The sequence below is a fragment of the Pristis pectinata genome, chromosome 32, assembly GCF_009764475.1.
Source record: "Pristis pectinata isolate sPriPec2 chromosome 32, sPriPec2.1.pri, whole genome shotgun sequence".
NCBI lineage: Eukaryota > Metazoa > Chordata > Chondrichthyes > Rhinopristiformes > Pristidae > Pristis > Pristis pectinata.
Genome location: NC_067436.1, coordinates 20,206,481 through 20,229,968, shown reverse-complemented (window position 1 = coordinate 20,229,968; position 23,488 = coordinate 20,206,481). Strand labels below are relative to the sequence as shown.

At 56.7% G+C, this 23,488-nt stretch overlaps 1 protein-coding gene across 12 annotated transcripts in view; it reads right to left on the bottom strand.

Moving 5' to 3' along the window:
- lingo1a (leucine rich repeat and Ig domain containing 1a) overlaps positions 1-23,488 on the bottom strand; it is a 369,834-nt gene that overhangs the window by 85,554 nt on the left and 260,792 nt on the right. Inside the window, exon 1 of one of the 12 annotated variants that reach the window (XM_052042522.1) lies at positions 2,730-2,853. The exons of 10 other annotated variants lie outside the window; for them this stretch is intronic. The gene's annotated coding sequence lies outside the window, so the exon portion shown is untranslated. Of the gene's footprint in view, positions 1-2,729; positions 2,946-23,488 lie in introns of those variants that run through there. One more of the 12 variants, XR_007958478.1, reaches the window with a different exon arrangement.

Below are 23,488 nucleotides of genomic sequence, written 5' to 3'. Positions count from 1 at the left end.
TAGATTCATCTATATATTGCAGGAGGAAACTGTCTCGGACGCACCACATAAATTCCTCCCCATCCAGGCCCTATGTGCTCTGGGTGGCCCATTCGATCCTGGGAAAATTGAAATCTCCCACTGGCACTACCCTACTGTTCTCACAACTACCTGCAATTCCGCAACACATCTGCTCCTCAAGTTCCCGCTGACTATAATATCGCCCTACCGAGGTGACCATCCCCTTCTTATTTCTAAGTTCTACCCAAATGGCCTCGTTAGATGATCCCTCAAGAATCTCCTCTCTAGGCACTGCTGTTATGCCCTCCCTTATCAGAAAGGCAACACGCCCTCCACTCTTACCCGTTCCCCTGCCACACCTAAAGCACCGGTGTCCCGGAACATTGAGCTGCCAGTCCTGCCCTTCTCTCAGCCACGTTTGTGTTATGGCCACAATATCCCAATCCCGAGAGCCAATCCACGCCCTCAGTTCATCCGCCTTACCTGTTAAGCTACATGCATTGAAATGGATGCAGTTTACAGCAGTGGTCCTCTCTGCCCTGTCACTGTGAACACGGCCGGCCCGATTGCTGGGCTTACGTTCTTTGGTTGCTGCACGTACCCCTGACTTCTCACTGACTTTGCTCTCTCGAGTCCCACCCCCCCGCCAATCTCGTTTACACCCTCCCTGGTGGCAAAAGCAAATTTCCCCGTGAATATATGATCCCCCTCTGGTTCAAGTGCAACCCCTCCCTCTTGTACAGGTCGCCTCTACCCCAGAAGAGATCCCAATGATCCAAGACCCTGAATTCCTGCCCCCTGCCCCAGCTACTCAGCCACGGATTCATCCAGCCTGTCCTATTCCTGGACTCACCAGCACCTGGCCTCGGGAGTGATTCAGAGACCACGGCCCTCGAGGTCCTGCATTCTAATTTCTTACCTAACTCCCTGTACTCATTCTGCAGGACCTCGTCTCTTGTTCTGCCGATGTCACTTGTCCCAACGTGTTCGCCCTCCCCCTCCAGAACTTTCTGCAGAGACGTCCTGGCCCCTGGTACCTGGGAGGCAATGCACCATCCTGAGGTCTCTTCTGTGGCCGCAGAATCTCCTGCCTGTCCCCTCACCATCGCCCCGTCCCTCTGAGCCAGGTGCTGGCTTCACACAAGAAGCACAGACTGACAGTGCAGTGCAGTATCTGCGGTACGTGGAGCAGTCTCTGCTTGTGTTTGGTTGAGAACTTCTCAACACGGGAAGGAGTCACACCTGCTGGAGAAGTTCCAGCATCCACACCCCGGACTGGAGCTGTGAATCCCCAACTGGGCGGGTTACCCTGCCTGGAATTGAGAGGATGTGAGGGGTCTGACTGTGTGCTCCAAACAATGAAGACGAGACATTTCTCCCCCACAGCCTGTCCACGGTGTTGAACAGAACATGTAAGCACTCCGCTCCTCAGTACTGACCCTGGGTTGATGGAGTGGTCTCCAGTGTGGTCTGAGTGTCACTGACCCCTCCCTGTAGGTGAGTTCTGTACCCAGTACCTGGGTGAGGGGGTCTGGTGGCGGCCAATGAAACACTCAGGGTGGCCCCTCTTGTTCTTATCTCTGACCAGATGGATTCTGCACGACCTCCCAAGGACCCTTGGTCTCGGGCATGACAACACACTCCTCGATTACACCACGTCACCACCTCCTCCATCTTCTGACACCCGGGTCCTGGAGTTTTGACGGAGAGACTTCGACCTGAAACGTTACCTCTGTTTCACTTCCCACAGATGTCCTGACCCGCTAAGTGTCTCCAGCATTTTATGTTTTTGTTTAGATTTTCAAAGTCCGCAGTTTGTGTTGATCTTACTGTTACAGCCTCACTTGTTCAATTACTGTAACTCAATGCACCAACTTGTACTTGCAACTCGCAATCTTTTCCACCAGTTCCCCGCACAATGTCAACTTGCTTGGTGTCCCCCTGGTGTTCTAACCAGTGCTGTGCGACGACTTCCTTCACACCAGTGCAGTGTGCACATTACTGCTTTCATCACTTTGGTTCAAACCCTCCCTGAGCACACTGGTGAACGTGCTCACTGCAACACTGGAGCCAGCCCTCTTCAATCCACCATTCTGTCACCTACAGGTCCCTTCCTGCCCTTGAACTGGTCCCGGCTGGAGGGGTATTGCAGGGGAAGCTTCACTCTGGGTCTAACCCCGGGAGTGTGTGACGGGACAGTGTGGAGGGAGCTACACCTTGTGTCTAACCTGTGCCCAGGGAGTGTGTGATGGGACAGTGTAGAAGGACCTTCACTTCTGTGTCTAGCCCGTGCCCTCGGAGTGTGTGACAGGACAGTGTGGAGGGAGTTTCATTCTATGTATAACTGTGCTGTACTTACCCTGGGAGTGATCAAAGGGGCAGTGTTAGAACATAGAACACAGAACAGTACAGCACGGGAACAGGCCCTTCGGCCCACCATGTCTGTGCTGACCAGGATGCCAAATTAAACTAATCCCATTTTCTTGCTCATGATCCATATCCCTCCATTCCCAGCCTGCCCAGCTGCCTGTCTAAATGTGCCTTAAACACCACTATTGCATCTGCTTGCACCACCACCCCTGGCAGCCCCTTCCAGACACCCACCGCTCCCTGTGTAGAAACCTTACCCTGCACCATATCCGACCTGTGGTGTCCCTGGCCTAGGAGTGTGTGAAGGGCAGTGTGGAGCGAGCTTCACCCTATATCTTCACCCAGAGAGTGGTGACTACCTGCAATGCACTGCCCGAGGGAATGGTTGAAGCTGGGTTGCTGTGGACCAAGTGCTGGAAGAGTGCCTGCTAGTCAGCAGGGATGGGTTGGGCCGAATGGCCTGTTTCCATTCTGTACGGCTCTTGGATTCCACGTAGCTATCCGTGCTGTCCTTGCACTGGGAGGGTGTGATGGTCTGCAGTGTTCCAATTGGTGACCAGCTGAACACTCTCCTCCTGGAAATATTAATGAGGCTTCAGGCACTCAGAAGGATTATGGAAACTTATTAAAGTAAAATCTGATGTTTTACATTCCAGGGGATTGTTAAAGAGAGGCATCTCCCTAAACTGTTTCTGCTCTTTGTAGTGTAATTATTCCTGCAACATTCAATAAATGATGTTAAGGTTTAATTTCTTGCACTGAAACATATCTTTATGCACTTCACAATTTAATTAACAACATTGGAGCTCACTTTGCCGCAGTGAAGGCAGCCCACAGAGGCAGCTAATACCTACAGTCTCACTCTTCCTACTGCACAGACATGGAGAGGTTGGGAGCTGGATCTGAAGGTGTCCTTTGAACTGGAATTAACCTGCCGATTACACTGGCTCTCGGTAACGCTGAACCATCTCAGTGGAGAGATGGATTTGTTTATTCTGTTGCTGAGTGAACCTTTCCGAGGAAACCAAAGGATCTCCAGCCGACGGTGCTGGGCATTGTAGGAAATCCAGTTGCTGACCTTCAACACGTTTGACAAACAAAAGTGCAGCATCAGATGAAAGTTAAGTCCCAAGTGATGCCAAGCGCGAGCTGGCCAACTCTTGTGTGAGAGACTGAGAGTTCAGTGGAGATGGTGAAGTCCTCCTGTGGGATGGGGAGAGCACCTGGAGGTGGTGGGGAAGGAAGCACCAGGGAGGTTGTGAAGCCCCTGGGAGGTTGAGAGGTTGTGAAGCCCCTGGGAGGTTGAGAGGTTGTGAAGCCTCTGGGAGGTTGAGAGGTTGTGAAGCACCTGGAGGTTGAGAGCACCTGGAGGTTGTGGGGAAGGAAGGGGCAAGATACTTGTCAATGTTTGCAGGTCAGGGATTATTCTCAGCAGAACTTTCCCTCAGGATAGGACTGAGTGAGCCGTGGAAGGAGATTCAATGGGCGGGAAGAGTCTTTGAATGGAGCTGCAAGAAGATTCAATGGGTGGGGATAATCCGGCATAGGTTAGAGTGTGCATGGAATTCCATGGGAAGAGGAGTGCGTGTTAGGAGGAGAGTGTCCGGGGACTGCAGGTAGTGTCTGTGACAGAGAAAGTACCCTTGACTGTGGGAAGGATTTGGGGGGGGGGGGGGGGGGTGGCGCAGTCGATGGTGGCGGAGAGTGTCCGTGGGCTGTGGGAGGGGGTTCAGTGGGTGGGGGGAGAGTCAGTGATGGGGGAGAGTGTCCGTGAGCTGTGGGAGGGGATTCAGTGGGTGGGGAGAGTCGGTGAGGGAGGAGAGTGTCCGTGGGTTGTGGGGGGGGGGTGGATTCAGTGGGTAGAGGGAGAGTTGGTGAGGGGGGAGAGTGTCTGTGGGCTATGGGAGGGGCTTCACTGGGGGAAGTGACTTGCAAGGTTCAGAGGGCGACCCTCATTCCATCCCACGGTCCCTACGCTCGTGTGTACTGAGACTGTCAGCCAATGGATGCACCTGTAGGTTAGGTCTGGCTGTTGGTGACGCACAGTCTCGTCTCGGGCAGACTGCTCTCAACCCTGGCAACAATTTGCAGAACACCAGCTTTTCAACTTTAGCACTTGGCTTAAAAATTCAATTTTTAAAGTATTTTTGAAATGTTAATCACTCCTTCCCAAGCTCAGTGTAGCAAACCTCCCCACTGAGACAGGAACTTCTCCAGTCCCGGGCTGATTGAGGTGAACTCCCGAGTCTGCCGCTCCCTGTGATAATGGTGCCTTCACAGATCAAAGTGTGAAGTAAATAAGATTACTTGGCATCTCGATCTCGCGTTTGACACCTTCCTCAATGGATTAGGGAAGGGAAATCTAAATAAGATCACAACTAACTGTTTGAGTGAATTTTAATTCAGTTATCTTCCGAGACCCAGTTGTTCCTGAAGGCACTGAGCCCAGCTGAGAGCGGGCTCAGTACAGCAGGGGTCCACACATCTGTCTGCGCCTGCATACTGATGGAACGTCACTTGGGGCATCAACTGACATCACCCTGCCACGCTGAGACCGAGACTTGAGAAGGGAAGAATCGAATGAACACAGACGCCTTACACTATCACCAATTATTCTCTCCCTGGTCCTCTGAACTGAAGAAATTCCTCCTCATCTCTGTCCTAAAGGGACGTCCCTTTATCCTGAGGCTGTGCCCTCAGATCCTGGACTCTCCCACTGACGGAAACATCCTCTCCATGTCCGCTCTATCCAGGCCTTTCAGTATCCAGTAGGTTTCAATGAGATCCCCCTCCACCACCCCCCCCCCCTCAATCCTTCTAAACTCCAGTGAGTACAGGCCCAGAGCCATCAAATGCTCCTCATACATTAACCCTTTCAATCCTGGGACCAGGAAAGTCCCTCATATAGTCTCTGCTCCTAAACAACAACCTCTCGCGGTGGTGTTACCAATCAGCTTGTTGACGTCAGCTCACAGCCCGAATGCCCACATTGCCAACCGGCAGCAGTGCAGGGACCCGCGCTCTCAGTCACCTCAGGCACCAAGGCCAACTGGGGCAGTAACCTCTGCTGCAAGTCTCAGCAGGTCTGGAGAGACAGGTGCTGGAGTTTCTCAGCCTGTTTCACTGTTAAGGCAGATACTTCCCCTTCTAGTTTATGATGTCTTTTCAAACTTACTGCATCCTTCACTGGCTGGTGTCAAACTCTGTTCGTCTGTTAACTGAGCGACCAAGAACACAGAGGGAGGTCCACACTTCCAGCTAAACCCCAATGTTTGCGTTTGATATTTCTTTTCTATATCATTTCTTCATCCAGTGCTGTCAGGTCTCCCTGGGGTACAGTCCCTGAGGTACCGACTCTCCCCGGGGTATGGTCCCCGGGATACGGTCCCCAGGGTACTGAATCTCTCTGGGGTACAGTCCCCGAGGTACCGACCCTCCCCGGGGTACAGACCTGAGGTGCCAACTCTCCCCGGGGTACGGTCCCCGAGGTACCGACTGGGGCTGTAGCTGGGCTGTAGTTGGCCTGTAGCTGGGGCTGTAGCTGGGCTGTATAGCTGGGTTGTAGTTGGGCTGTAGCTGGGCTGTAGTTGGGCTGTTACTGCCACTCCGGCCTCTGGGCCAGCCTAGGCCACCTGCTGAAGATGGTCCAGTTTGGAAAGAAGTGACTAACGGGGCAGCAGCAGTTAATGACAAGCGGCTCAGCCTGTGCTCTGATCCCAGACACGATTGTGTCGTTTGTCAGCTGCTGGAGATTGAATCCTGTGGGTGATGGGATTACAGAGACGGCATTCACCGATAAATCCATCCCGGACTGAACGTTCCTGGCTGTGTGCGGGGGCAGTGTGGTTACTCACCAGCCATCACGTACACCAGGAATGCTGCGGTCTGACGCGATATGCCTGTGATGCTGCACAGGTGTTCCATGGCACCCGTGCACACGTGGACGTGTGTGTGACAGTAAACTCCACCCTGACGTTTGACACTGTCTGAATTACTGAAAGTGGGACTGATCTCCGAGACACCCGAACACCAGGGGCACGGAACCCCTGGCAGAACCAAACTATGATTAACCTGCAGAAGTGGGACAGGCTCCCGTGGGGTCACTGCACGGTCACTGAGCTGCAGAAGTACCTCCGCCGCTTTATACACTTCTCCACACTGGACAAGATGCTCTGCCACTCCAGAGAAAACAACTCAAGTCTGTCCGACCTCTCCTCGTAGATCATACCCTCTAATCCAGGCAGCGTCCTGGTGAACCTCTCCTGCACCTTCTCCAAAGCCTCCACACCCCTCCTGTCATGGGGAAACCAGAACTGCACACACTAATCCAAGTGTTCCCGACCCAAGAGGTTTATACACCTGCAACGTGATTTCCCAAATTCCATGTTCAATCCCCAATCAATGACGGCGAGTGTGCCATCTACCTGTGTTCAGGAAGCTATGGACTTGGATCGCGAGATCCCGCCGTACATCGGTGCTGGGAAGTGTCCTGCCACTAACTGTGTACTTTCCTCTTATATTTGACCTACCAAAGTGCAACACCTCACACCTCCATCTGCCATTTCTGTAGCTGATGGATATCCGGGCAGAGGTTAAGCTAAGGCCAGGTCCACCTCAGTGATGATTCCACAGTACTGCCCTGGAGAACAGCAGAGCTATTTTCCCTGTTAACATTTATCCCTAAACCAACACGTGTGGAACGGATGATCTGGTCACCGTTGTCTCTGGAAGCCGCCTGTGCTCCGACTGGTCTCGGTTTGACAGTGGCTGCTCTTCAGGACGTACGTTCTAACTGTGAGGCAACTCTGCTCGATTGAGGAAGAAGTTCTAAAGTCACTGCAGAAACATGAGGCTTTTTGTCTGTGAAGGAGAGCCGGCAACTGGATTTATGGGTGGTTTTGGATCTTACATCTGTCCACATCTCCCAGCACATCTCATCCCTCATCTTAAACACCTCGATAGGTCACCTCTAAGGGTTCCCTTTCCTCAAGAAACCTGATCTGATGAGTCTTGGATCACGTGCTCACTGTACAAACTGCAACACTTCACTGAACCACTAATGGATTCTGTTCTTCAGTTCTGATCAATACCTCAGCTTGCCAGGGGAAGTGCCGGTGTAACCAAGACTGGAGGGGGATCGGTCAGAAACATATCACGTGCTCACCTCAATCACTCCAGTCCCATCACAGCACTGACAGGCCACACATATTCCATCACAGACACAGGACTCAGCCTGTGCCTCTGAACCGATGAGCTCCTTGGCAGTCAGCTACTGCCAACTTAGCCCACGTGACTGCTCCCTTGTGGGGGTGCCTGGTGAATGTGGAGCCAGTTGGATGGGACAGTGTTAACACCCTCACTGGGACAGATCCCCCCTCACTGGGACGGGACCCTCCCCTGTCACTGGGACGGGACCCTCCCCTGTCACTGGGACAGATCCCCCCTCACTGGGACGGGACCCTCCCCTGTCACTGGGACAGATCCCCCCTCACTGGGACGGGACCCTCCCCTGTCACTGGGATGGGACCCTCCCCTGTCACTGGGACAGATCCCCCCTCACTGGGACGGGACCCTCCCCTGTCACTGGGACAGACATCCTCCCTCACTGGGACAGACCACCCTCACAGGGACCCCTGTCACCGGGACGGGACCCTCCCTCACCGGGACAGATCCCCCCTCACAGGGACCCCATTCACCGGGACAGGATCCCCCCCTCACTGGGACAGACCCCCCCCCCCACCCCCCACCGGGACAGACCCTCCCTCACTGGGACAGGACCTCCCTGACCAGGACAGATCCCCCCTCACAGGGTCCCCCCTCACCGGGACAGGACCCTCCCTCACCGGGACAGGACCACCCTCACCGGGACAGATCCCCCCTCACCGGGACAGACCCTCCCTCCTGGGACAAGAGGACCATCTGTCTCTGCCTGCGGGCCATCACAAGCTTGTCAAGCGACCACTTCTCTCTCTCTGTCCCTCAAACACCAATGTGGTTTGTATGTTTTTAATTTAGAATCAGCCATAGAATGAATTATTAAATGCTGTGAGCCCAGCCGCTGCAAAAACAATCTGCTTTTAATATCTGTGTTGTTCCAAGCAAAATATTTCTTGTCAAATCTATAAAGCATTTATGAGTGTTCATCTTTGCCATGCAGGATGAGTGAATGACATTGGATCACTGGTCCTATGGCACGTGCTGCATTCCCCAGTGGCTGACCAGAGGGCGAGCAGTGAGGGGGAGGGAATCACAGACCACCCTCCCCTGTATACCACGGGATCTTCACCGGGGGCTGTGCGCCGGTCTGTCTGAAGGCCCCATCCTCAGGCTGGAGGGGTCGCGGGGTTGTGGAGGTGAGGGGTGTTGCTGCAGGGACACACCGACAGCAGCCAAAAGGAGCCACCCCTGCAGGACCACGTCCAGAGTCAATGGTGGCCAAGCGTCCAGCTACATAATTCATTAAAATCCCCTGCGCTGGTCCTGAGGGAGCCGGGAACACGAACCCAACAGAAGGAAGGACACTAACAGCGGAGTCGGCAGGTTTGGGATCCTCTGTCGGCAGGTTTGGGATCCTCTGTCGGCAGGTTTGGGATCCTCTGTCGGCAGGTTTGGGCGCCTCTGTCGGCAGGTTTGGGCGTCTCTGTCGGCAGGTTTGGGCGCCTCTGTCGGCAGGTTTGGGATCCTCTGTCGGCAGGTTTGGGCGCCTCTGTCGGCAGGTTTGGGATCCTCTGTCGGCAGGTTTGGGCGCCTCTGTCGGCAGGTTTGGGATCCTCTGTCGGCAGGTTTGGGCGCCTCTGTCGGCAGGTTTGGGATCCTCTGTCGGCAGGTTTGGGCGCCTCTGTCGGCAGGTTTGGGCGTCTCTGTCGGCAGGTTTGGGATCCTCTGTCGGCAGGTTTGGGATCCTCTGTCGGCAGGTTTGGGCATCTCTGTCGGCAGGTTTGGGCACCTCTGTCAGCAGCTGTCGAACGGTCTTCAGTCCCCCTCAGGGACGGAGAGACAAAGCAGCAGATGGCTCCAGCCCGTCGATACAAGCTCAGCCATCTCGAGGCGGGAGGTTTGGAGCCGCAGTTTGGATTATTCCTGGAGGCCCAGGCTTGGGCAGTGGGCACGGTGCCAGGACCTACCACGTTCCCGGGAATGTCTGCGCCAGAGCCCAGGCCCGGCGTTCGGTGTTGATGTGGGTGGCTCACACCCAGTGCTGGAGGGCAGGGCAGTGATTGGTGACATCCCAGTGTATGACTGAGGGTGGCGGGGTGTCCGATTCCCAGCGGATGGAGGGGGTGGTGGTGGGAGGGAGGTTGTAGGGGTGAGGAGGTGGAGGGGTTGAGAGGTGGGAGGGGTGGGTAGGTGGGAGGGGATGGAGGTGGAGGGATGGGGAGGTGGAGGGGTGGGTAGGTGGGAGGGGTTGAGAGATGGGTGGGGATGGAGGTGGGAGGGATGGGGGGATGGGAAGGTTTGGGGAGATGGGAGGTGGGGAGGTGGGATGGGGCAGTCAGGGCTCTGGGGATTTTCACGGTGGGACGGGCAGGAACACTAGATGCTGCTTCAGGAAATTTCCTTCCTTCTGTTACCAGAAGGAGGCCATTTGGCCCATTGGATCTGTGCCATCTCCTGGCAGAGCGATCCCAACAGTCCCACCCCACTGTCCGAGGTTGCCTGTTCCCCATTCCCTATCACACATGCCCATCAATTACCCTTGGTCACTCACCAACACCAGGGGTCAATTGCCCTGTGTTGGGGATGTGGGAGAGAGCCCCCGCGGTCACGGGGAGAACGTGCAAACTCCACACCCGGGGTCAGGATCGAACCTGGGTCCCAGATCAGTGAGGCAGCAGCACTACCCGATGTGGCACCCTGCTCCCGTTCGTCATCACAGCACAGTGGATCCCACACCAGGTCCCCCCACAACACATGTTACTGTGAACACCCACGGAGTCTGCGAGTGTGTTGATGAAAACTCTGCGACCCTGCATCGCTCCACCATCCAGGACCACTGGAGGGGCGTCTCCTCCAGTTACTGCAACCACTGTGTGCAGCCCCCATCACACACGGTCTCGCCGGCAGCCCTCAGCTCTCCCTGCCCAGCAGTGAAGCTGATTGTGCTCACAACTGTTGGACTCAACGCTGAACCAGGTGCTTCCAGTCCGGCACATTGCACAACGGTATTCCTCCTGAAAGCCCCACCCAGACGGGGAAATTCCTGCCAGTGCTCTCCCAGAGCTCTTGTTCTCTCCAAACACTTGAGCTGTCTGGGGTCCCACTGCGACACCCACCCCTCACTCCACATTGGCCAATCACACCAGCCCCCAGCTGAACATCGTCTCACCTGGTGTGCAGATCCCTCCTCTGTCACCTCCTCCAACCCTCTAACCCACGGGGAGATGCACCACGTATTGGACTGACATCTTGTGTTTGGACTGAAGTGCCAGGAACGTGAGATCAAATCCCTTCCTGACACTTGGGGAAATTTCAGTCCAGTTACTCAAATAACCTGGAGCTTGAAAACGCAAGACTCAGTGACGGTGACCCTAAAACTCCCGGACTCCGGTCAAACTGCAGCTGGCTCACCAAGGAGAGGAACTCTGCCATCTGACCAGCTCTGGTCTACACCTGAATCCAGACCCACTCATCTGGTTGACTCTGAACTGCCCCCTAACGCGTCTCAGCAGGCCAGCAGGGGGCAATTGGGGGTGGCCACTGAGCACCAGGCTCCATCTGATGCCCACTCCCAGACTCAGATCCATATCTCGATTAGTTTATTGCCACATACACCAAGGTGCAATGATATTCCTGGCTGGCGTGGAGCTCGCGGTGTGAGCAGTGTAGACGGTGATACTAAATACAGCAAGTGCAGTGACGAGCATAGGACAACAGGATAATGTATCGTGGTGCAAACTCAGGTAGTGCAGAAAGATCTGTACTAACACGAAACTCTCCGCACTCCTCCGATTCCGGGCTCTTGACCACAACATTTCCCCCACCGGCAGCCGTCCCTTTGGCTGCCTGGGCCCCGAGCGGTGGGATTTCTCCCTGAACCTTCCCCTCTCCTCTTTTAAGATGAACCTTCAAATCTCTTTAGTGGAGCTTTTGGTCAAGTCTAAACCTTCATCCTGTCCCTCCGCGTCAAGTTCCCAACACTGGGATGTTTTGCTGTGTTACTGATGGTGCAGAACAGAGCAACAGAAGGCTGTTCAGTAACATCATCAATGACTGTTTACCTCAGCATTGACTCCACCGCCAGGGTTCCTTAAGATTCAGAAACCTATTGATCTGTTTTGAATCTACTGGGAAACTGAGCCTCCCTCGCCCCTTGGGTTCTCCAGCCCCTATCATAGGACAGTCCCACCGCCTCAGGCAGCAACCTGCTGAACCTTCACTGTGCTCCCTCGCTCACACCTCGTATGGTTGCATGTCCTCTCTGTGACTGTGAGCGATGGTCAGTGTGTTGGCCACTGTAGATTGCCCCCAGTGTGTAGGTGAGGGGTAGAATCTGGGGGCAGTTGCGGGAAGAACAAAATGGGATTGGTGCTGGTGGTCGGTGGGGACAATTGGCCAAAGGGCTTGTTTTTTATATAAACGTTTATTAACTAAAAGCTCTACAGAAAAGGAGACCCAGTGTCAATACTCCACACCTAATGCAGAAGAGAAGAAACAAACTAAGTAGCTACAGAACTACAGTAGATAATGCAAACTAATACCATGAAACACACGCAACACTACACCCGCTAACGCAACACACAACACTTCAGATAAGAATCGCGTTTGTACTGTCCATGACACACGCGATCCCCTGAGGGGCCCACCGAGTGTGGAACTCAACCAGGGTGCCCGCGGAGACCATGTGCTCCCTCTCCAAGGACACCCGCGCACGCACATAAGCACGGAAGATGGGCAGGCAGGCGGACCGGCTGGAACCTTCGGCTGTCTGTCGCTGGGTCCCGTGGACGGCCAGCTTGGCCAGGCCCAGCAGAAGACCCACCAGGAGATCCTCCATGCGACCCACCCCGCGCCGCACCGGGTGACCATAGATCAACAGCGTCGGGCTGAAGTGCCAAAGGGCTTGTTTCTGTGCTGTGACAATGCTAGTTCCTTAGGCCAGGAGAGCAGTCTGTGCGACATTGCAGATGCTCACACACCAGGGCTCTGGATAATTAGAGCAAGACATTGCTCCAATCCTCCTGCATTAAAGGCCAACATACCACTTACCTCTCTAATTACTTGTTACACCTGCATGTTAACTTTCAGTGAAACGTGTACACGGGCACTGAACACCAACACCTTTCAATCTCACACCATGAAAACATCCATTCACACCTCTACAGGAGATGAGGTAGGCCAAGCCTACGTGTCGCACCACCCTCAAACCTCAAACCCCACACACCCTGCAAATCCAAAACTAAAACAGGGAGTCCGGAAAAGCCTCTTCAGACCAGGCAGCATCTGTGGAAGGACAAACAGAATTCATGGTTCAGGACCTCTTTCCCAGTTCGGGCAAAGGGTCTTGGATTGGAATTGTCATCTCAGTCTCGCCTTCTACAGATGCTGCCTGACTTGCTGAGTGTTCCCAACATTTTCTGTTTTTATTAAAGACCGAGGCACCGTTCAGGCGCAGGCTGATGTGGCAAGTAACATTGATAGAGTCACATTGCGAGGAAACAGGACCTTTGGCCCATTGAGTCCATGCCAACCACCAAGCCCCCATTGAAAACAATCCCTCACTCATCCAGTTTGTTGTATTTTTCTCACATTTGAACCAGAAGATCCCAGGCAGTGACCTTCTCCACCACTTACCCTTGACATTCAATAGCATTATCGAGGCCATGTCACCTGCAACTGGGGGTCACCACTGACCAGAAACATGAATGGACCACCCACGTGGCTACAACCGCAGGTTAAAAGGTAGGCATCCTGCAGCAGGTGACTCGCCTCTTGACACCCCAAAACCGTCTACAAGACACACATCAGCACCGTGATGGGATGCTCTGCACATCTCTGGATGTGCAGTACCATCAGCTCTCATCAAACTTGACAACAACAAGGCAAAGCAGACTGCTTGATGAGCGACTCGTTCACCACCTTCCCTCCACTGCCGGGGGTGTAGTGTGTGCCCGTTACACAATGCACAGGAATGAGCAGGTTCCCCTGGCCGAACCTCCCAGATCCATCAGCCCCACTACCACGGACAGGCGGCAGAACCTTCCAGATCCATCAGCCCCACTACCACGGACAGGCGGCAGAACCTTCCAGATCCATCAGCCCCACTACCACGGACAGGCGGCAGAACCTTCCAGATCCATCAGCCCCACTACCACGGACAGGCGGCAGAACCTTCCAGATCCATCAGCCCCACTACCACGGACAGGCGGCAGAACCTTCCAGATCCATCAGCCCCACTACCACGGACAGGCGGCAGAACCTTCCAGATCCATCAGCCCCACTACCACGGACAGGCGGTAGGGAAAGCAGCATTCACACCTTCCTGTCCTTCACTGTCTGAATCCCAGAGCTCTTCCCCCAGCCACCTGTTGGAGCACCTTGACCAGAGGTGGCTCCAGCAGGCACATCACCACCATCTCATCATAAATACTGGCCCTGACAGCAGCACCCGCTTTCCATCAGAGGATAAAACATGTCAGGAGGTGGGTGCCTGTGGGTTGAGCCAAACGGCCTGATTCTATGCTGCGTGTTTCCTTGGGAAAAGCTGAAGCCAGGACCGGTCGGGGAAGTCTCCCTGAAAGTGGCCACACAAGTAGAATGGGTTGTGAAGGAGGTGTACGGTACGCTTGCCATCGGTCAGGGCATTGAGTCACGCTGCAGCTGTGTAAAACTTTGGTCAGGCCGCACTTGGAGCACTGTGCGCAGTTCTGGTCGCCCCGTTACAAGGAGGGTGTGGAGACTGTGGAGAGGGTGCATTAGAGGTTCACCAGGATGCTGCCTGGATTAGAGAGTGTGAGTTATGTTGGACAAACTTGGGATGTTCTCTCTGGAGTGTCGGAGGCTGAGAGGAGACCTGAGAGAGGTTTATAAAACAGAGTAAGTGTGGACAGCCAGAGTCTTTTCTCCAGGGTAGAAATGTCAAAGACCAGAGGACACAGGTTTAAGGTGAGGGGGGAAGTTTAAGGGAGATGTGTGGGGCAGGTTTTTTACACGGAGGGTGGTGGGTGCCTGGAACGGGCTGTCAGTGGAGATGAAGGCAGATACCGGAGTGGTGTTTAAGAGGCTGTTGTATAGACAGATGAATGTGCAGGGAATTGGAGGGAGATGGATCACGTGCAGGCAGAAGAGATATTAGTTTAATTCGGCATCATGTTCATCAGAGACATTGTGGGCCGAAGGGCCTGTTCCTGTGCTGTACTGTTCTGTATTCTGTGTCCTGTGACAGGTGTGTGGCTGACAAGGTGTTTCCTCTCACAGGTAAACTGGAGCTTGGCTCTGTCTGTGTGTTACACACTGTCCGCTGCACTAATTAACCACAAACTGATTTGTTTCAGATAGCAAGTGTGACAAATATATCGAAGACTACTTTTAATGCAGCTTAACCAGATTTCAATGGCTTATAACACAGCCTTAATGCAATAGATTTATTCAATCTGTTATATAATTAGAAAACCTTTAGCGTTAAATAAAATAATTGAATTAATAATCACACTGCCATACACACGCGCAGGCTGTGCAGGAGAGTAGTGAAGTCTCGCAGCACTAGCCTGGAGCTGCCACACTCCCGGATCAGCAGATCTGCATCACCACTGTGAGTCAACAGCAAAACTTTCTGATCTTCTGCTGGGATTCAACAGGCTGTCATGTGGAATCGTTATCGCCTAACACAAGTTGATCAAGCTAAGGGCTTCCGACAGAAAAACATGACAGGAATCAGTGGCGGGCCGGTGTAGAGGGAGCTTCACTGTGTCTGAACCCCAGGAGTGTGTGATGGGATGGTGTAGAGGGAGCTTCACTGTGTCTGACCCCGGGAGTGTGTGATGGGACGGTGTGGAGGGAGCTTCACTCTGTGTCTGACCCCGGGAGTGTGTGATGGGACGGTGTGGAGGGAGCTTCACCCTCTGTCTGACCCCAGGAGTGTGTGATGGGACAGTGCGGAGGGAGCTTCACCCTGTGTCTGACCCCGGGAGTGTGTGACGGGACGGTGTGTCTGACCCCGGGAGTGTGTGATGGGACAGTGTGGAGGGAGCTTCACTCTGTGCCTGCCCCGGGAGTGTGTGACGGGACGGTGCGGAGGGAGCCTCACCCTGTGTCTGACCCCGGAAGTGTGTGACGGGACGGTGTGTCTGACCCCGGGAGTGTGTGACGGGACGGTGTGTCTGACCCCGGGAGTGTGTGACGGGACGGTGTGCCTGACCCCGGGAGTGTGTGACGGGACGGTGTGCCTGCCCCGGGAGTGTGTGACGGGACGGTGTGCCTGCCCCGGGAGTGTGTGACGGGACGGTGTGTCTGACCCCGGGAGTGTGTGACGGGACGGTGTGCCTGCCCCGGGAGTGTGTGACGGGACGGTGTGTCTGACCCCGGGAGTGTGTGACGGGACGGTGTGTCTGACCCCGGGAGTGTGTGACGGGACGGTGTGTCTGACCCCGGGAGTGTGTGACGGGACGGTGTGTCTGACCCCGGGAGTGTGTGACGGGACGGTGTGTCTGACCCCGGGAGTGTGTGACGGGACGGTGTGTCTGACCCCGGGAGTGTGTGACGGGACGGTGCGGAGGGAGCCTCACCCTGCGTCTGACCCCGGGAGTGTGTGACGGGACGGTGTGTCTGACCCCGGGAGTGTGTGCCGGGACGGTGTGTCTGACCCCGGGAGTGTGTGACGGGACGGTGTGTCTGACCCCGGGAGTGTGTGACGGGACGGTGTGTCTGACCCCGGGAGTGTGTGATGGGACAGTGTGGAGGGAGCTTCACTCTGTGCCTGCCCCGGGAGTGTGTGACGGGACGGTGCGGAGGGAGCCTCACCCTGCGTCTGACCCCGGGAGTGTGTGACGGGACGGTGTGTCTGACCCCGGGAGTGTGTGACGGGACGGTGTGTCTGACCCCGGGAGTGTGTGACGGGACGGTGTGTCTGACCCCGGGAGTGTGTGACGGGACGGTGTGTCTGACCCCGGGAGTGTGTGACGGGACGGTGTGTCTGACCCCGGGAGTGTGTGACGGGACGGTGCGGAGGGAGCCTCACCCTGCGTCTGACCCCGGGAGTGTGTGACGGGACGGTGTGTCTGACCCCGGGAGTGTGTGACGGGTCGGTGTGTCTGACCCCGGGAGTGTGTGACGGGACGGTGTGTCTGACCCCGGGAGTGTGTGACGGGACGGTGTGTCTGACCCCGGGAGTGTGTGATGGGACAGTGTGGAGGGAGCTTCACTCTGTGCCTGCCCCGGGAGTGTGTGACGGGACGGTGCGGAGGGAGCCTCACCCTGCGTCTGACCCCGGGAGTGTGTGACGGGACGGTGTGTCTGACCCCGGGAGTGTGTGACGGGACGGTGTGTCTGACCCCGGGAGTGTGTGACGGGACGGTGTGTCTGACCCCGGGAGTGTGTGACGGGACGGTGTGTCTGACCCCGGGAGTGTGTGACGGGACGGTGTGTCTGACCCCGGGAGTGTGTGACGGGACGGTGCGGAGGGAGCCTCACCCTGCGTCTGACCCCGGGAGTGTGTGACGGGACGGTGTGTCTGACCCCGGGAGTGTGTGACGGGACGGTGTGTCTGACCCCGGGAGTGTGTGACGGGACGGTGTGTCTGACCCCGGGAGTGTGTGACGGGACGGTGTGTCTGACCCCGGGAGTGTGTGATGGGACAGTGTGGAGGGAGCTTCACTCTGTGCCTGCCCCGGGAGTGTGTGACGGGACGGTGCGGAGGGAGCCTCACCCTGCGTCTGACCCCGGGAGTGTGTGACGGGACGGTGTGTCTGACCCCGGGAGTGTGTGACGGGACGGTGTGTCTGACCCCGGGAGTGTGTGACGGGACGGTGTGTCTGACCCCGGGAGTGTGTGACGGGACGGTGTGTCTGACCCCGGGAGTGTGTGACGGGACGGTGCGGAGGGAGCCTCACCCTGCGTCTGACCCCGGGAGTGTGTGACGGGACGGTGTGTCTGACCCCGGGAGTGTGTGACGGGACGGTGTGTCTGACCCCGGGAGTGTGTGATGGGACAGTGTGGAGGGAGCTTCACTCTGTGCCTGCCCCGTGAGTGTGTGACGGGACGGTGCGGAGGGAGCCTCACCCTGCGTCTGACCCCGGGAGTGTGTGACGGGACGGTGTGTCTGACCCCGGGAGTGTGTGACGGGACGGTGTGTCTGACCCCGGGAGTGTGTGACGGGACGGTGTGTCTGACCCCGGGAGTGTGTGACGGGACGGTGTGTCTGACCCCGGGAGTGTGTGACGGGACGGTGTGTCTGACCCCGGGAGTGTGTGACGGGACGGTGTGTCTGACCCCGGGAGTGTGTGACGGGACGGTGTGTCTGACCCCGGGAGTGTGTGACGGGACGGTGTGTCTGACCCCGGGAGTGTGTGACGGGACGGTGTGTCTGACCCCGGGAGTGTGTGACGGGACGGTGTGTCTGACCCCGGGAGTGTGTGACGGGACGGTGTGCCTGCCCCGGGAGTGTGTGACGGGACGGTGTGTCTGACCCCGGGAGTGTGTGACGGGACGGTGTGTCTGACCCCGGGAGTGTGTGACGGGACGGTGTGCCTGCCCCGGGAGTGTGTGACGGGACGGTGCGGAGGGAGCCTCACCCTGCGTCTGACCCCGGGAGTGTGTGACGGGACGGTGTGCCTGCCCCGGGAGTGTGTGACGGGACGGTGTGTCTGACCCCGGGAGTGTGTGACGGGACGGTGTGCCTGCCCCGGGAGTGTGTGACGGGACGGTGTGTCTGACCCCGGGAGTGTGTGACGGGACGGTGTGTCTGACCCCGGGAGTGTGTGACGGGACGGTGTGTCTGACCCCGGGAGTGTGTGACGGGACGGTGTGTCTGACCCCGGGAGTGTGTGACGGGACGGTGTGTCTGACCCCGGGAGTGTGTGACGGGACGGTGTGTCTGACCCCGGGAGTGTGTGATGGGACGGTGTGTCTGACCCCGGGAGTGTGTGACGGGACGGTGTGTCTGACCCCGGGAGTGTGTGACGGGACGGTGTGTCTGACCCCGGGAGTGTGTGACTGGGACGGTGTGTCTGACCCCGGGAGTGTGTGACGGGACGGTGTGTCTGACCCCGGGAGTGTGTGACGGGACGGTGTGTCTGACCCCGGGAGTGTGTGACGGGACGGTGTGTCTGACCCCGGGAGTGTGTGACGGGACGGTGTGTCTGACCCCGGGAGTGTGTGACGGGACGGTGTGTCTGACCCCGGGAGTGTGTGATGCTCACAAATTCTCCACTTGGCACTAGCGTTGTTCACCTTGATGAGAATTACAAGTCTCCAGATGCATTCGGGCCTGGCGTTATAGAGTGAAACACTTCCTCCCACGCCACTGTGTGAGGGAACTATTGGTGGGTGCTGGGCAGGTCACGCCCTGGGCACTGATGGCCCTGCTTAGATACAATATCCGACATTATATTAACAGAGCCATGATAATCTATCATTACTGAATGCTACAATTCTATTACCGAGGAGAAATGAGGACAATATATTCTCCCTGCTCGTCCTGTGGCAGTTTGTGGAGCAGGCCTCTGATCTAATGGAGTCTATAAATCAGAAACCCAATAAACAGAAAATGAAACAAGCTTGGTGCGTAACAAAGATTTAAATAACACGTTGATATTGAGCTGCAATCAGCCTTCAGCAAACTCCCTTTTATTTTTATCATGTGCTTTTAAATTATTCAGGCTCCCAGTTTGAAGTCGAGGTGTGAGCTCCAGTCGTGGGCTGTTGCTTTTCAAAGGCCTTTAACTGCCCAGATTTAGGAGTGTACAAGGGAGAGCTTTTAACTAATTCCCTCGTTCATCCTTACGTCTTCCTCATGAGTGGCTCCCCCACAATGAAGGGGTCCCACACACTGACCCTCACTGGGGGACGGGTCCCACACACACTGACCCTCACTGGGGGATGGATCTCACACACACACACACACACACACACACACACACACACACACACACACACACACACACACACACTCTGACCCTCACTGGGGGACCACACACAAACACACACACACACCCCCTGACCCTCACTGACAGGTCCTGTCTGAGGTGAGGGTGGTGAGCTGCTGTTCCCTCCTGTCTGTATGCCAGGACATCTCAATTCACGTGTTCTGTCTGACGTGGGACACTTTCCCTGTCCTGTGGTTACAGGGCTTCTTGCCTCTGCAGGGAGTCGACACTCAGATTTGAAGCAATGGTTTCCATAACAACACGGAGCACAAGGCCCGGAGCGCTCACACAGTCAGTGTCTTAAAGGGAAAGTTGCTGAAGTGTTAGTGAGACATTCCTATTCCCACATCTACCGTCTGGTCCGATATCCAGGAGTGCGGTCACAGCCTCTCTCTGTGCCGTCGTTGGATCTGTCAGTGTGGAACGAGCTGCCAGAGGAAGTGGTTGAGGCAGGTACAATGCTGACATTTAAAGGATGTTTGGACAGGTACCTGGGTCGGAAAGGTTTTGAGGGATACGGGTCAAACATGGGCAAATGGGATGGCTTCAGTGGGCACCGTGGTCAGCATGGATGAGTTGGGCCGAAGGGCCTGCGCTGTGTGACTCTCTGGGATGAGAGCTGCCACTCAACTGGAGGTTGGGCCTCTTCTGTCCCCCCCCCCCCCCCTCAACCCCTCCTGGATCCCACCCTCCAGTCCCTGAGCTCCTACTTCATTCCTCAGTTGGAGGGTTGCTGGTTTTACAGCCTTTACCTGCCTCACTCTCCAAACTGTGGGACTGGGATGAAAAAATACACAACCTGCTGTAAGCAACAAGCAAACTGTCGGGGGAACCCAGTTAATAGATAATAAACCCAGATAATAAACCTGATCCTGATTCTGACAGGCTGGGGCATTTTCCCTGTGTTGACCTTATGGAGGTTAATGAAATCATGAGGGGCACAGATAGGGTGGGTGGTCACGGGCTTTTACCCCGGGTCAGGGAGTCTAAAACTAGAGGACGCAGGTGAGATGTGAGAGGGGAAATGTTTAAAAGGGACCTTCTCACGCAGAGCGTGGTGGGTACATGGAACAAGCTGCCAGAGGAAGTGGGAGAGGCGGATACACTGACAACAACAAATACACAGGGGCAGGGGCAGGGGCGGGGGAGGGGGGGGGAGGGGCGGGGGCAGGGGCAGGGGCAGGGGCGGGGGAGGGGCGGGGGAGGGGCGGGGGAGGGACGGGGGCAGGGACAGGGGCGGGGAGGGGCGGGGGAGGGGCAGGGGCGGGGGAGGGGCAGGGACAGGGACAGGGATGGGGAGGGACGGGGAGGGGAGGGGCAGGGACGGGGGCAGGGACGGGGGCAGGGGCAGGGGCAGGGACGGGGGAGGGGCGGGGGAGGGGAGGGGCGGGGGCAGGGGCAGGGGCGGGGGAGGGGCGGGGGAGGGGCAGGGACAAGGACAGGGACGGGGGAGGGGCAGGGGCAGGGGCAGGGACGGGGGCAGGGACGGGGGCAGGGACGGGGGCAGGGACGGGGAGGGGCGGGGGCGGGGACGGGGGCAGGGACGGGGAGGGGCGGGGGCGGGGACGGGGGCAGGGGCGGGGGAGGGGCGGGGGAGGGGCGGGGGAGGGGCAGGGACGGGGGCAGGGACGGGGGCAGGGACGGGGGCAGGGACGGGGAGGGGCGGGGGCGGGGACGGGGGCAGGGACGGGGAGGGGCGGGGGCGGGGACGGGGGCAGGGATGGGGAGGGGCGGGGGCGGGGGCAGGGGAGGGGCAGGAAAGGTCAGCAGGGATAGGATGGGACTGGCTCAGCTGGACAACGTGGTTGACACGGATGAGTTGGGTCAAAGGGCCTGTTTCCGTGGTGTGTGACCCAGTGACCGAGAGTGGACAGGGAAGCTGGCCAGTGAGGGGTGAGAGGGGGCCAGTAGGTGTAGGGGAGGGGAGGGGAGGGTGCAGACAGGTACAGGCGGGTGATGTGGGGCTACAGCCGCTGGAATCTGATGTGATCAAGGCTTCCAATTCCTGTTGCACAGCACCACTGGGAGCAACAGCCTCCACCCCACACCTTGCCCACATCACACCACGTCTCCGTGTCCTCGGCACTGTCCCTGTCCTGGGACTGTGGAGGGGCCTTCACCCTGTGCCTGACCTGTGCTGTCCCTGAGGTGATGGGCAGATTGCGATGGGATCATTATCCTACTCACTTCTGAAGCCAGAAAACATCAGTGCGAGTGGCAGCAAACCCTCTCAAAGTGTGTCCATTATCTGGCAGCGAGCTGGGAAACTCAGCCCGGGTACTAAAAAGCAGGAGTAACTTGTCATGTGTGCATGACATGAAGTTTCAGTGTGTTCAGAGGCAGTGAAGGTGACCCACAGGATGTGTGAATGAGGCTGTTCAGTGGGCTGTGGATCTAACACCAGCCAAACCCCCTGGGTGTCTGAAATGCTTCCTCATAACCTCGGAGAGAGAGGAGGTTGTTGCAGAACCAGGTTTTCCTTAGGCTCCCAATGGCCGGGTTGTTTCGGAGAGCCCTCCCTTCGAGGGGGTTGGGCAGCCGCTGGGGAGAAGGGACGTGGGTGGAGTAGTGGGGGGAAGGTGCACAACAATGGATCCCTGTCTCACAGGAGGAACAGGCTGTACAGAGGGACTCCACACACCAGCAAGGACACCGAGAGGCCGAAGGGACTGAGCAACAGAGTGAGTGATTGTCCCAGTGGGGTGAAGGGTCACCTTCTGGCCTTCTGTTCCCTTGTCCATCTCCTGAAGCTTGGGATCTGTCTCCCAAAGAGCTGTCCTCTGGGGAACAAAAGGAGCTTCCACAGCTGAGACTGAGGGGACGGAGGAATGGAGGGAATGGGGAGAAGGTGGAAGGACAAAGGGGAGGGGACGTGTCCATAGATTAGTAATCCGGGACACGAACTCAGGCTCTACCCTGGATGGGAAGTTCCCTGAACAATCCCGAGGGATGGATCGACAAGACAGATGCCAACCGGCTGCTGCCCGGCTCAGGGTTACCGTGACGATCTGGGTCAGAGGTGGGGACAGTGTCTCCCCAGGCCTGTGGCTGGGCTTGGGAGATGTTTGGGAATCAGGATGTGGGGATTGGGAAGGAAAGTGGCTGAGGTGTAAGTTGGGGGGTGGGGGGGTGTGATGGACCCCTGTTGGGGTGGGTGGGGAAGGGGTGAGAGGAGTAGTGAGGGGATCCTGCTTGGGTGGGGAGGGGGGTGAGGGACTCCTGTTAAAGGGGAGGGTGTTTGGGTGGAGGGGGGGTGAGGGACTCCTGTTAAAGGGGAGGGTGTTTGGGTGGAGGGGGGGTGAGGGACTCCTGTTAAAGGGGAGGGTGTTTGGGTGGAGGGGGGGGTGAGGGACTCCTGTTAAAGGGGAGGGTGTTTGGGTGGAGGGGGGTGAGGGACTCCTGTTAAAGGGGAGGGTGTTTGGGCTGCAGCTCAGGAGGACGAGGATGTCAGAGTGACTGCTGTTGGTGCTGAGCACTGTGGAGGTGTATATGTGGCCAAACTGTAAAAGAACAAGCACCAACAGAGGTGCAAATCCCTGGGATTATCCAGTCAAACCCAGAGAAGCCTTGGGACACAGCCGCAGCCCCAGAGGAACCTTTCCAGGACACCCCGGCAGTTGAGGATGGGGGTGCACAGCCTCAGGCTGCAGCAGTGGGACCATTCTGTGGGAGCTCTGGGACTCTGGTGGGTGGGCACACAGGTGTTTGTTCAGCTGAATGTCCTGTGTACACAGGAGTACGTGCGAGAAAAAGGCAAGGGACAACTATCCAGGGAGCAACAAGGGTACAGGTATGTACATAAACATGGCTGCCCCTGAGCACACTGGTGCACACATGCCACGGACAGAGCACAAACACGAACACGTGTGCATGCACACTTGTGCACACACACATGCACATCACTTGTAAATGTGGGTGCAAACACACACACACGTACAGAACACACACATACACACATTCCCACAGGCACACACATGCACGCACACATGGTGAAGTTTGGGCAGATTGTAAATGTTCTACGTCTCATGTGGGCTGGTCCA